The 13777-nt window shown below is 46.1% G+C and overlaps 1 protein-coding gene across 1 annotated transcript in view; it reads left to right on the top strand.

Annotated features, from left to right (window-relative positions):
• Nucleotides 1-13777, top strand: part of FMN2 (formin 2) — a 450026-nt gene that overhangs the window by 209540 nt on the left and 226709 nt on the right. The window lies entirely within an intron of this gene.

The raw sequence follows: 13777 nt of genomic DNA on the forward strand, positions 1-13777 counted from the left end.
ACACTCCAGGCTCCTTGTTGCAAAGCCATATTTGCCTCAGTATATGTATGGCAGTCGCTAAACATTTGTTTTTATAATAATTTTCAAAAAGAAAGACAATAAACAATTGACAACAGTTAAAACAATACTAGCAGCTAATATAGACTCCATGTCTATTCAATTACAAAGGTAACCCATACAGGTGATAGGAATAATAAATTTACAGAATAGTTATATACAATGAAAATCAGCTAAATGCTTCAGTCCTAGCAGGACATAGGTAGATGATTGTGCAATATCTGACATATATGACACTTATAGAACAAGGCAATTAGAAAAAGGCAACTAAATAAAATCAGTACGAGAGGGGGAGATCAAAGTTGTATGCCTGTGAGTCACCTCTCATGGACAAGCCTTGAAATGGGGAAGTGAAGAAATCAGAGGTCAAAAGCCAGGAGGATACGTCAAAGACAAAGGGAAAAGACAAACGGATAGTCAGAGGCAAAGTCTGGGGTCAGGAAACTAAGTTCAGTGTGCATCAATGGCAAAACAGATAACACAAATGAGTAGCAAAAAGGCAAACCCCAGGTCCGGCAACAAAGATCAGAAAATAAGAACACAGCAAACACCACTGAGCAAGGCTACAATTGGTAATGGTCTGCAAATTGCCAGCCGGCTAAATAGCCAGGTAATCCCGCTGAAAGAATAACATCTGGAAGAAACCCCACAAGCCTAGCCAAAATGTACAGCTGGTTAAACAACAATGTTCGCTAATTACATGTAGTGTAAGATTGTGTTTACCGCATGTGTTGGCGGACACTCGCTTGGCACGGGATTCTAGCAGACGGACACTGTTTTTCGTTTAAACACAGTCTATGCGGTTTATTAAAGTGTCATAAACCGGGTTATGAACAGTTCATTATATACATTTCATAGAACACAATAGGCACCAACCGGTGATATTAACTTGCAGCTTTATCTTAGACAGTTCATATACGGCTTTGTCTCACAGACACTAAACATGCTGGACCTCTCACTTCATCCAGTTACCATGGGTGTCCGTACGCCGAACAGTTCATCAATGTCCCTAGTCATATAGCGCACATGACATTGGGTCTCTGACTCTAAAACACGCTGAACCTCACTTCGTTCAGTTACCGTGGGAGACCACACAGTTCATAGAATATCACAAGCATCAATAGTCAATGGTACCTTATGGGAGCTCCTGCTCCCCCTGCTGACTCCTCGTCAGTCCTCTCTCCTGGGGAAACTTCCTTACGGGGTTCACCAACTTGCCTGGCCGGCACACATCAGTCAGTCCAGAGCCACCGAAGGACGGTAGCTTCCCCAACACAGACCATCCAGGTCCACAGTCTCTCAGGTGCTCCAGGAAGACTCCACTCACAGGAGCTTCCAACACAGACCGTTCAGGACTCCATTTTCACTGTGCGCTATTCAAGACGTCCATCCCACCTGGGACCGTCCAACACACTGGCATGTGCTCTTCAGGATTCCTACTCCCAGGACATCCAACACGGGTTGTGCTCTTCAGGAAGCCTACTCCCAGGTCTTCCAACACAGGTTACTCAGTGAGCTATTCAGGACGTCCGTCCCTACCGGGGACCGTCCAACACACATGCATGTAACCTGTCTGGGTGCTATTCAGGACGTCTGTCCAACACTCCAGACCACCAGGTCCAAAGCCCCACCATGTGCTCTTCAGGGAGATGACACTCCCAACACAAAGGCTCTCCAGGACCTTCCAGCATAGACCATTCAGGTCCACACTCAACGACCATGTGACCCACACCATGGTCACATTATGAAGCTGTAACCACTCCCACAGGTGGGAGTGTGTGTGTGTGGCTAGTTCGACCCGCCCATCTCTCATAACTAGCCTAGTAAGTCTCCCTTCACAACTATACAAACACTTGTGGGACTACAGGTCCCAGAACAACAACATCAGACTTACCACGCAGACTCCCTCTGCGACACATATCGGCCACTTACAATTCTGCCAGTCACTGTTTCACCACCTTTATAACAACAGATGTGCCTCTATGCATATCCCAAGAAGCACACACAGCGCCCCCTAGTTGCCACAGGGGTCACTGCATCACAGTAGGCACTTCAAAAAATTATTCTATTTTAACAAGTTTAATCCCCAACAATACGGGGACAACAGCAGAGAGATTCATACTAATAAAATCTAAAATTTTAATTTAAATCATAAATAGGCATTAACTTGGATTACCGCGTGGCTCTCGTGTCTCTTCCTCTCCCGCTAGCCGGACTGACCTACCATTCAAAACTGTTTTCAGTGCAATTTTTCCAGTTAAACTTACATTTTTATGCGAATTAGTTAATTCCTATTGGGGTTCCACTATATATACCATTCATGCTACATTTAGCACACTGATGAAGGTCTATTGCAGACCGAAACGTTTGTGGTTACTGTATGTATATTAAATACCCCCACATTGTAGTGTGCTAGTTGTAACTATTCCACTTCTATAGTATAGGAAGCCTCTACAGTGTACTGCACTTCCCATAGGGAGCCTCTATAGTATAATGCACTCCCCATAGGGAGCCTCAATAGTATGCTGCACTCCCCATAGGGAGCCTCTATACTGTACTGCACTCCCCATAGGGAGCCTCTATAGTGTACTGCCCTCCCCATAGGGAGCCTCTATAGTACACTGCACTCCCCATAGGGAGCCTTTATAGTGTACTGCACTCCCCATAGGGAGCATCTATAGTATACTGCACTCTCCATAGGGAGCCTCTATAGTATACTGCACTCCCCATAAGGATACTCTATAGTGTACTGCACTCACCCCCACACAGTCAGACTCTATAGTATAATTTCCCCCTATAGGGAGCCTCTATAGTAAACTGCACTCCCCATAGGGAGAAACAAAGCACCAAAAAACAGTTTTTATAGTCCAAAGAAGTAGATAAAAGATAATTTATTTTTAATTGTATATCAAACAGGTAAAAGGCATAGCGGGAAAAATCACACAAAAAAGCAGCATATATAGACCAGGGCAGTTTAACAGCACAGGGAGTCAATCTAGTGAATAGATGTCAAACAAATTCCACCAATGGTAGTATAAATCAGACATGGTCAATACATATCATAGCCTACAGTGGGCTTCCATCAAAACATATGCGCTAACACATCAGTAGGAAAGAAATATCACTAAGAGGGGAAATTAGTAGTAAACATACTGTCAGTAGACTCCAGACCTTGCGCCGTGCACAGCCAACCCCATAGGGAGCCTCTATAGTATACTGCACTCCCCGTAGGGAGCCTTTATAGTGTACTGCACTCAACATAGGGAGCATCTATAGTATACTGCACTCCCCATAGGGAGTCTCTATAGTATACTGCACTCCCCATAAGGATACTCTATAGTGTACTGCACTCGCCCCCTCACAGTCAGACTCTATAGTATAATCTCCCTCTATAGGGATCCTCTAGAGTAAACTGCACTCACCATAGGGAGCCTCTATAGTACACTGCACCCCCCACACGCAGGCACACTCTACAGTATACTGCACTCCCCATAGGGAGCCTCTATAGTATATGCCCCCCATAGGGAGCCTGTATAGTACACTGCACACCCCACTTGTAGGCAGACTCTATAGTACAGTATAATACCCCCCATAGGGAGCCTCTATAGTATACTGCACCCCCCAAAACAACACTGAATTTGAGTTTATGTTACGCTGCTATCATTGGGTGGTGTTGAGAAGTCTGGCCCAATCCAGCCCTTGTTCATTTTTATAAGAGTCAGCCTGTCAGCACTTTCAGTTGACAGGCGGATACGCTTATCAGTTATAATTCCACCAGCGGCACTAAAAACCCGCTCTGACAAAATGCTAGCGGCAGGGCAGGCCAGGACCTCCAAGGTGTAGAGAGCCAGTTCATGCCACGTGTCCAGCTTGGATACCAAATAACTATAAGGCAGAGAGGAATCACGGAGAACATTGGAACGGTCAGCAAGGTACTCCCTCAGCATCTTCTCAAACTTTGCAGTCCTTGTGAGAGTAACCCCCGCCTCAGGGCCTGTTCTATGGGAGGGTCTGAGAAAACTCTCCCAGAACCAGTGTTCCCCTGCCTCTGCTGAATTGGAGTTGGGTCTCTCTAGCCTGTACTACTTGGTTGTCCAACGAACTGTGACCTCCCGCCAGCGTTTTTAGATGGGATTTTTTTTAATAATTCCGCAACAAGAGCCTTCTGGTACTACCCAATTTTAGTAAACCTGTCTGCCTTGGAAATAAGAGATAGAAAGTTCTCCTTGTAGCGTGAGCCTAGAAGTTTCACCAACCAGTAATGATTGTCACCCAAAATTTTGAGAACGTGAGGGTCATGGGAAAGGCAGCGTAACATAAACTCAGCCATGCTTGCCAGACTGCTAACAGGCAAGACTTCCGTGTCCTCACTAAGAGGGCGACTGACCATGCTCTCCTCCTCCTTCCTTTCCTCAGGCCATCCATGCTGAACAGACGGTATGACAGTTGTGCAGGTAGTAACATGTATAGCGCATGAAACTAGCTCCTGTTGTTCCTGCTCCTCTTCCTCATTGTCACCCAATCCATGTTGGGATGAGATGAGGCTGGGTTGTGTGTAATCACCCTGTACGGTTCCTTGCTCTATCTCATCGTGCTCCGTCTGCAATGCATCCTCTTTGATTGTGAGCAGAGAGCGTTTCAGAACACAGAGAAGCAAGTTGGTGATGCTAATTATGGCTTCATCGCCACTCACCATCTTGGAGGAGCCCTCAAAGTTTCAGAGGATGGTACATATGTCTGACATCCATGTCCACTCCTGAGGTCTTATGTGGGGAGTCTGAACTGAATACCGACGGCCTTGTTGATGCTGGTAGTCAACAACTGCCCTCTTCTGCTCACAAATCCTTCCCAACATCTGCAATATAGAGCTCCCAGGCGTGGGGACATCACACACCAGTCGGTGAGCCTGAAGCTGCAAATGATGCTGAAGCATGGCAAGGGTGGCGGAAGCTGTAGCTGACTTTTTAAAATGGGCACACAGGTGGTGTACTTTGACAAGCAGATCTGGCAGCTGCGGGTAGTTTTGAGAAACGCTGAACCACGAGGTTAAGCACATGGGCCAGGCATGGTACATGTGTGAGTTTGCCTCATCTCAGAGCCGCCACCAGGTTCCGGCCATTGTCACACACAACCATGCCTGGCTGTAGGTTCAGCGGTGTCAGCCACAGATCTGCCTGCTCTTTCAGAGCTGTCCACAACTCTTCAGCATTGTGCAGTTTGTCACCTAAGCATATTAGCTTAAGCACAGCCTGTTGCCACTTGGCTGAGGCAGTTCTGCAGTGCTTCCAGCTTGTGAGTGATGTGGTCATATCAGAGATGGGGGCTGAAGAGGAGGAGAAGGATGATGTGCAGGAGCTGTAGACTGTGGGGGCAACCCTGATTGACCTAGGGCCCGCAATTCTCGGCATCAGGAGGACGTGTTCCATCCCAAGGTCCAACTGTGTCCCGGCTTCCACTATGTTAATCAAGTGTGCCATCAGTGAAATATACTGTCCCTGCCCACAAGCACTTGTCCATGTGCCGTGGTTAGGTGGACTTTCCCAGTAACAGCATTGTTGAAGGCATGGCTAATGATGTGGGACACGGGCTTGTGTAATGCGGGGATGTCACACCTGGAGAAATAGTGGCGGCTGTGGACCGAGTACCAAGGGATGTCCACCGCAATCAGGTTGTGGAAAGCTTCTATCTTCACAATCCTAAAAGGCATCACTTCGAGTGCAAGCAGTCACGAAATGTGGGAATTTAGTAGTAAGGCCTGTGGGGCGTTGCCTGCATATTTGTGCTTGCGTTCCAAGGATTGGGTATGGTCAACTTAATGCTGCACTAGGATGTGGACATGCTTGCTGACGATGCTAGTTGAGTGTGTGCAATGACAGGTGCAGGGCAGGAGGCATTTTCACATGCACCATGGACAGGGGATTGGCTTGCACGTTCAACAGCGGAAGAAGCAGTGGTGTCACCCGCAGACTCTGTTCCTGGACCTTAAGGTTTGGCCCACAGAGTCGGGTGCTTTGCTACCGTGTGCCTGATCATGCTAGTGGTGGTCAGGCTGGTAGTTTTGCTACCCCTCCTGATGCTGGCCTGGCAGGTGGTGCAAAGGCCTTTTTGGGGTTATCGGCAGATTCGTTAAAAAACAACAAGACTAGGGAAGACCTAACAGTTGTACTGGCAACTTCCTTCGTGTTGGTGTTACGGGGAATGGTTGCCCGCCTTCTGTCTGCGGCCACCACACTGCTTCTTCCTGCCTGTTGGAGTACTATGCCTCCCTCCTCCTGTGTGCTGCTGTCCTCACTCTGCTTTTCCTCCTGCCAGGTTGGGTCATTTGCTATATCATCCACCACCTCGTCTTCCACTTCAGCACCATGGTCGTCCTCCTGACTTTCTGGCAATTGTGTCTCATCATCGTCCACCTCTTGTGACACTTTCCCACCGTCGCCTTTGTGTGACAGTGGCTGCTCAAATATTTGTGCATCGCTACATGCGATCTAATCTTGCCGTGCTTCAAGTAGACCAGGCGAGAGGCCCGAATCTATAAATGGAATAGTGAACAGCTCTTCGGAGTGTCCAAATGTGAAATCAGTTGTCTCTGGGCAACTTTTAAAAAGCAACTTCTTAAAAGCACTTTAATTTTTTCTGTGTCTTTTTTACGCTTTTTTTTACTCTACATTATGATGGTATGGGAAAATGCAACACTGGCTAGGACCATGGGGTACTCGGAACCGGGTCGGATGGTTCTTAAAGGGGTGGCCCTGGGCACGCAATTAAAGGGGATGAATAATGGCTGATTGAAAATGGGAATAAAGTTTGTATAGGAAAAGAAGGATGATTGTTTGTGACGCCACCTGTGGTGTTCAGCTATAAATGGCCGAAGCTGCTTAAAGAGTCTGCTGGAGCCGATGGTAATGCAGCTGGGATGTTTCTGTGCCTCACATGTGAAGCGTGGCCCCAGGGCAGTTAAAGGTGTTTTGTCAAGTTCTGATGGTGGTAGTGGTGTAGGGCAAGCGTCGCAGTAAACAATTGAGAGGACACAGCAAAATGCAGTCTTCATGTTTTACTCAGAGTTCAGACATTATTCCCCAGCAGGGGTGCTGTGTCCTCCAGGTCAGTGGTCCAGGAACATTCCAGTAACTTGGGGCACCTGTCCAGAACCCCCTTTTTATATGCCTTTCCTGGCCATCTCACTGCGCTGGCTGCCTCCTCTCCTGCCCTGCACTTCACACCCAGTATGCCAAGCCGGTAGTCACGAGTCCTACCAGTCGACATCTTCACTGTCCCCTTGACCCTCTATGTCTACCTTTTCAGCGAAGTAGGTGTGAGCTTGGCTGTTGCACTTACAGGCACGACAGCCTCCGGTTCCTAGTTGAGACCTGTAGTTCCTCCACTAGATTAGGGGCCTGTTCCCCTTTCTGTGACCTGGTCTCTCCACCTGGCGATGGTCAGTGTGAATGCGGGCCCCACGGATGGCTTCTGCTTTGCCCATGCCCCTAGGACCCCTTCTTTCTTCCTGGGAGCTTCTTTCCTTTCTTTCTCTCTTTCCTGCTGGGATGAGCTCCTACCAGCTCCAGTCCCCAGCTTCAACTCTCTCTCACACGTCTGCTCTCTTCTCTTGCCTCCCATAGACTCTTCACTCACTTACTATATCACCCCACCCCTACTTCACTTTCTCCACCCACACCTTCTACTTAATTCCTCCCTGGCCTGGAGAGGTCTGGTGTTGAGTGCAAGTGCTAGGGTTCTGTACAGTGTCCCCTCCTTACCAGAGAGTTGGGGCATCACACCTCTGGCTGAGGTGTAGTACTTCTGTGGTGACTGGACCTTCAGGGGCGACACAAAAAACAATTAACCCGCATTTAACACTTAGCTGCTATTGTTACCAATTCCGAAGACAACTCCATTATAAAGAATTTGGAAAGTTTCATGCTTGGACAATTACAACAGATGAGAAAGATATTAAGATCTGTTTGTGTAAATGGCTAGTAGACCAATTTTTATAATATGTAAGATTGGCCTGCTTTTTCACAAATCTGTGTGTGCAGCTTAAATATGGAAGAAAAAGCTAGATTCAAGAAACCAGTGGCATACCACTCACAGCGACAGACAATGCGATTGGTATGGCGCCCTGCACTGTGTAGCCCTGCATCCACTATATTTGCATAGACACATTTCTCTGACTGACAAATCTTACATCTCTCTTCATCTAGAAAGGAGCTGTAAGAGAATTGTAGAGGTAGGTCTCATATACATCCTGTAAAAATGATGAAGGAGGACATCATATACACCCTGGAAACTGTAAGAGCGAGGGTCGCACAATGACTCTCTAAAAATTATGAGTTCAAATACTTGGGCATCATTACATAGAATCTCATCATGTAATTCTTGAAACGGGCTGGACGAGAGGACAAAATCAATAAATGGAAATGTAAAGTGGGACATGAAGCTAGGTCTTGTGGATGGGCATGTTTGTTGTGCTCCCGCAGCAGGCACAGTTTCACCTGGCCTACGGCCTCGACCTCTGTGTGCACCATCAGCAGCACATCCACTTTCTCGTTCCTTACTGCACGCCTTGCACATTTTTAAATTAGGTATGTAGCATATTGCTTCAAACGTTCTGGTATGAATAGGGAAAAAGGTTGCAGCAGCAGCATACTTTTAGAAACACTATAAGGCAATAAATCCTGCAAATGCGTCTCTAATCCAAAGCTATCCCTCCACCACCAACTATTCCTACACTGAATGCAGGTAACAGTGGTTTTATTAGAGAAAGGAGAGTATGTAGCCCTGAAAAGGACTGTTGTTGTAATGGCGCAGCAGCCGTGTAGAGGTACTGCAATAGCAATTTATCACTGCTTATATGCCTGCTCTAGTCTAAGCTTTCCCTCTTAGATCAACTCTCCCTGAACTGCTTCCACAGGAAAGTGTGCCGAGCATCACGTCACTGGGCCTTATATAAGACCCAATAATGCGATGTGCCCGGCCAATCAAAGTACCGGTAATACCAGTATCCGATATGGCTACGGCATTACTGTGTATGGCAAGCAATCCCCGCATGTTTATTGGCTGTCTAACGGGCATGGGGACACAAGCATTGCGTTTCGAGCACCTGCGATAATCGATCAATTAACGAGTGTACCCCAGCCCCCAGCTGATTTTATTTTGTGTGTTTACTTTTGTAAATAACAGCAAAATGCCAAATGAAAGTAAGTTTTCTTATACAATTATACAAATAAAAAACTTATTGAAAGATATCTTGATGACCAAGTGGACAAGAGGAAAAGCCCATTGCAAAGGAGGCTAACCTCATTTTATATTTGTACAGGTTAAAGATTTTTTTCTCCTATTTCTTGGGAATCAGGACCAGCTCTCCCATATCCCATTGTGTGTGGAACTTGATATCCTGCTTTCTTCTATTTCTCCCACTCTAGTCCCCTTGGCTTCCTATTCTTATTTGAGGCCTTTCAAAGGGCCAGTTCAAGGATAATTGATGTATGGTTTTGAAGATAATGATGATCTTGTTCTATTTGAGCCTCATGTAGTGTGCTCCCATGAACTGGAAAATAATGTCTTGCTGGAGAGAATCCTCTAAAAAATGGGAAAAATCAATAGGAGATATGTGGAGGGCATCTGGGTCGCCCCCACGTAAGGGCAATGGGGTACACGGCACCGGGTCCTTCGGTTCGGGGGATGTCACGGTGGCCTGACCCGGTCCGTGGCCCTTTGAGGGACGTCCAATAAAGAAAGGAGTTTTTATGGTTTTGGGAAAGGTCTTTACAGGGGAAGTGTTCGTGACGCCACCTGTGGTATTCGGTCAGGGTGACCGATGCTGCTTATGGGTCTGCTGGGGTGATGTTATGGCAGCTTGATGGTATACCTTCCCACAGGTGAAGTGTATCCCCAGGGCTTCCCAGAGTGTAGATGGTGGATGGTTGGAATCTGGCCGGTCTGAAGGCAAATCCAGAGTCCCCCTTGTCCAGGTGGAATTCAATTGCCTTCCTATGCACACAGTAACACAGTAGGTCCTCACTTGCATAAGCTCTAATAAGGTCCTCACTGTTATTACTCCTCTCTCTGTTCCCCGTGGTCGGATAGAACAAAACCCGTATGACTGATGGCCTGAGGCTTGTTTATAGGGACCCTAGAGACACCCCGACCCCCACAAGTTGCCACCGTGTCTTCTTAGGAATTAAGGTCAGGCAGCCAACTTGGAATTGACTGTCCTGCTGGTCTCTGGAGCAAGGCTTGGAGATGGTTGCTCCCTCGGTGCTCCGGCCACCGGCTACGCGCCTCAGAATGAGGCAGCCTATTACAGGGCAGAACTCCTTCTGGTGTTATCTCCTTGTGCTATGACTTCGTTTCTCACTCACTGCAAAACACTTCTCTTCTATATCTCTTTCTTTGGATGCTGCCGCACGTGGGGCAGGCGCAGCTCCGTGGACCCTCGTCCTCCTCAGACCTCAGTCTGGATCTGACTGGAACTCCCTCCAGCCAGCTCGGTCTGGAGACCTCTCTCTCTCAGTGTCCAGCCAGGAACTCCCTAACTTTCCCTCCAACTACCAGTTTTACCTAACTGTGAGGAGTGGCCTAGTAGATAGAACCTTTGCTCCCCCTGGTGGCTGGAGTGTGAAGTGTGTTGTGTGTGGTTGTGATACCTGGACAGAAGATCTCCTTTATTGCCTTCAGACGTAATATCGCTCCCCCTGGTGGAAGAACAACATTATTGCAACGACCAGGACTCTGGGGCGCTGCACATCTACCTCAGAAATGATATAAGATGAAATAGCAACTACTAAATGAGAGCTTCATTTAACTGTAATAACAGAATCTTGTTTCTCTAAAATTGTGTTATCCCAAATCTAAAGAATCAGATTTAACAAGATCTAGAAAATCCGAGATTCCGAGGCACCAGAGAAAATAGGAATAAAACATAACCTTTATTTCATCCTTTAGAAATCACATGGTAAAATATAATTGAGGTAGACAAATGAAGCAACGTTTTGGTCCAAACGGACCTTTTTTAAACTACAAGTACAATAAGCTAGAAGTGCAATAAAAATTACAGGGCTGTAATATGGCCAGTGCCATACCGCAGTGACACAGATTGCATTATGACACAGCGCTGTCATTATTTACTTCAAGTTTTTCTCCAGACAGCAATCAGTTCTTATGAAGGTCTAAATAGACCAAAATGTTAAATTATATGGATTGCCAATAAATCTGTTTTACGTTTACAAAAATCTGAGTGCCAAGTGTTATTGCTATTACAGGCATAAACCACCTGTCAGACACTCCTGATTAAGAAGTGTATTCTGCTTAAGGGCAATCTGTCACCACATTTGACCTATCTAAACTATTAATATGTGTATACAGGTTATAGATTGCTGGAAAAAGTCATACATGTAGGCCTCATATCTGTTGCTTTGTTATGGATAAACCTTATTTTATCACTTTATGTAAATGACATCTTCCAGGCTATGGGGAGGATGTTGCCCGGAAGATAACTCTGCCTCCCGAGATTATTTTACATGAATGGAGGCGTTACTAGTGTGATGTGTAATGGCTGCTCTCCTGATCTTATTGCAGAGTTGTGTGTGATTATATCTGACACATCTGCAGGTTCCTCTTCCCCTTTTAATTAAAATAAGCTATGGGACAAAGTTATCTCCCAGGCAACATCCTCCTTATAGTAAACCAAAATCCACTAGGTGCATATTAGTCACAGAATTATGGCCATATAGGAGCAAAACATTATTTGCCTCAAGTGACCGAAATAGCAACTCCATGTTGACACGTTAGAAATGAAGGAGAGCAGATGGAGTCTAGAAAAGCTTAAAAAATACATAACATTTCTTTGATGTACAAAATTACAAGTAGAAACATATACTAGAAAAAAGGATTAAATAACGACAATAGTACAAAACTAGCCAAGTGTCCGGTGCCACGTGTCAAGCGAAGATCTCATAATGCCATTACTAGGGCACCAAAAAAGAGAGACCAGCATGAGAGAGGATGCGCCTATTCTGGCACTTAGCCTCTCTCTTCCCACTCCAGTGTAGAGGTGGGATATGGGGTAATAAAGGGTTAATGCCACCTTGCTATTGTAAGGTGACATTAAGCCTGGTTAATAATGGAGAGGTGTCAATAAGACACCTATCCATTATTAATCCAATAGTAGTAAATGGTTAATAAAACACACACATTAGGAATAAAGTATTTTAATGAAATAAAGACAAATGGTGTTGTAATATTTTATTATACTCTCAATCCAACTGAAGACCCTTGTCACCTGAAACAAAGTTAAAATTAAAAAATCAACAATATTCCATACCTTCCGTCGTCCAGTCTTGTCCCACACTGTAAATCCATCTGAAGGGGTTAAAGATTTTTACAACCAGGAGCCTGCTAATGCAGCTGTGCTCCTGACTGTAAAATCTGGGGAATGAATGGAATGCAGGGGAAGATAGCTACCTAGACTTGCGGTGCTGCGCCCCCTGCTGGCATAACCTCATATGAACTCGAGCATGGGAATTTTTAAGAATATTTTCTCACGCTCGAGTTCATATGAGGTTATGCCTCTAGTATAAGTCTAGGTAGCTACGTTCCCCTGCTTTCCATTCATTCCCCAGATTTTACAGTCAAGAGCACAGCTGCATTAGCAGGTTCCTGGCTGTAAAAATCTTTAACCTCTTCAGATGGATTTACAGCGTGGGACAAGACTGAATGACAGAAGGTATGGGATATTGTTGATTTTTTATTTTAACTTTGTTTCAGGTGACTAGGGTCTTCAGTTGGATTGAGAGTATAATAAAATATTACAACACCATGTGTCTTTATTTCATTAAAATACTTTTTCCTGATGTGTGTGTGTTTTATTAACCATTTACTACTATTGGATTAATAATGGATAGGTGTCTTATTGACACTTCTCCATTATTAACCAGGCTTAATGTCACCTTACAATAGCAAGGTGGCATTAACCCTTTATTACCCCATATCCCACCGCTACACGGGAATGGGAAGAGAGAGGCTAAGTGCCAGAATAGGCACATCTTCCAGATGTGCCTTTTCTGGGGTAGCTGGGGCAGATGTTTTTAGCCAGGGGGGGTCCTATAACCATGGTCCCTCTCTAGGCTGTTAATATCTGCCCTCAGTCACTGGCTTTTCCACTCTGGTGGAGAAAATTGTGCGGGAGCCCATGCCAGTTTTTTCTGTGATTTAACCCTTTATTTAAACAGCTAGAGCCCCCAAATTTAACACACATACACTTCTAACATTAGTAAAGAGGAATATGTGAAACAAGAAGGGATATGAGATGGTTTACTGTATGTAAACCAGGTCTTATATCCTGTCAGGTTTGGGAAGGAGATAGCAAAAGCCGGCAATTGAATTACCGGCTTTTAACCCCTTCCTGACATCGGACGTACTATCCCGTCGAGGTGGGGTGGGCCCGTATGACCGCCGACGGGATAGTACGTCCAGCGCGATCGGCGGCGCTCACGGGGGGAGCGCGGCCGATCGCGGCCGGGTGTCAGCTGCATATCGCAGCTGACATCCGGCACTATGTGCCAGGAGCGGTCACGGACCGCCCCCGGCACATTAACCCCCGGCACACCGCGATCAAACATGATCGCGATGTGCCGGCGGTGCAGGGAAGCATCGCGCAGGGAGGGGGCTCCCTGCGGGCTTCCCTGAGCCCCCCGCAGCAACGCGATGTGATCGCGTTGCT

This window comes from Ranitomeya variabilis, chromosome 2 (assembly GCF_051348905.1).
Source record: "Ranitomeya variabilis isolate aRanVar5 chromosome 2, aRanVar5.hap1, whole genome shotgun sequence".
NCBI classification, from domain to species: domain Eukaryota; kingdom Metazoa; phylum Chordata; class Amphibia; order Anura; family Dendrobatidae; genus Ranitomeya; species Ranitomeya variabilis.